Below are 1,325 nucleotides of genomic sequence, written 5' to 3' on the forward strand. Positions count from 1 at the left end.
GATCAAGTGAAGAGAGTGTTATATTTTTACCCAAATTGCTTAATTCAAACATATGAAGTTGCTTATTATTTTTTCCTATTTTTCTTCCAATGTCAGTAAGGTTTGCAGTTCCATGTCTTTGTTTTCTTTTTGATGTTGTGAATTTGTTTTTCCTTGTTTATTTGTCAGCTTGTAAACATTATCAATTTTATTGATTTAAAACAATTTTTGTCTATTCTTTTTCTGTGTTTTCATTAATTTTTGCTCTTATGTTTACTATTCCTTTCATTTGATTGTTTGGATTTAATTATTTTTTTTCAGTTTCTTAATTTGAAAGCTTGCATAGTTGATCTGATATCATTTTTTTACCAAATAATAAACAGTTAATGTCATGACTTTATTTCTTTATTTTTGTTTTTTTTTGGTGCTGGGGGATGAACTCAGGACCTTTTGCTTGCAAGGCAGGAGGTGGCACCACTGAGCTAAATCCCCAGCCTTTAACTTTATTTCTATGTCTTTGGTTGAATATTGAAAGTGTATTTTCCTTTTCTCTCAGTTAAAAATATTTTAATTTTCCCTATATATTGTTTAATTAAAGTATGTAGATTTTTTCTAGATATTTGGTATTATTTCTAGCTTAGTTTGGTTATGGTTAGAGAACATACTTTTATAATTTTCATTATGTTAAATTTTTATAAGTTCATTTTATTTCCCCAAGTATTGTCTTTCTTGGTGGATGTTCCATGCATATTTTAAAGAAATGCTGTCATTGGTTGGACAATTCAACAAATATCAATTAGGTCATGGCTCTAGTTTTATTTGAATCTTATACAACTTATTGATTTTCAAACTACTTATTTTATCCATTATTGAAAGATACATAGTGAAGTTCTCAAGTGTAACTCTGGATTTATCTATTTCTATTTTCTATCAATTTTTGCCTTATGAATGTGAAGATCTGTTATTAGACACGTAAACATTTTTAAACATTGTCTGGGGCTTTAGCTCAGCGGTTCCACAGCCTGCCTTACAAGGGCAAGTTCCCGAGTTCAATTTCCAGTAACAAAAAAATTTAAAAAATTAAAAATAAAAACGTTTTTCATTTTTCATTCATTATAGCATGTTCCTATTTATTCTTGGTACTATTCTTCTTTCTGTATTCAAATTTTCCAGATATCAATATATATACTATGGTTTTGTTTTGATTAGTGTCATACTATACAAATTTATTAATTTTTAATTATACCTTTAAATATAAAGTGGATTTCTTTATGAAGTATATAGTTGGGTTTTACAAATGCAACATGACATTATATCTTTTCTTTATTGTTTAGACCATGTATATT

General features: G+C 27.2%; 1 protein-coding gene across 2 annotated transcripts in view; it reads right to left on the minus strand.

Annotated features, from left to right (window-relative positions):
* Hdx (highly divergent homeobox) overlaps positions 1 to 1,325 on the minus strand; it is a 186,061-nt gene that overhangs the window by 163,496 nt on the left and 21,240 nt on the right. The gene's annotated exons all lie outside the window — the stretch shown is intronic.

The sequence above is a fragment of the Fukomys damarensis genome, unplaced genomic scaffold (assembly GCF_012274545.1).
Source record: "Fukomys damarensis isolate Sample0158 unplaced genomic scaffold, DMR_v1.0_HiC HiC_scaffold_39, whole genome shotgun sequence".
In the NCBI taxonomy this organism is placed as follows: domain Eukaryota; kingdom Metazoa; phylum Chordata; class Mammalia; order Rodentia; family Bathyergidae; genus Fukomys; species Fukomys damarensis.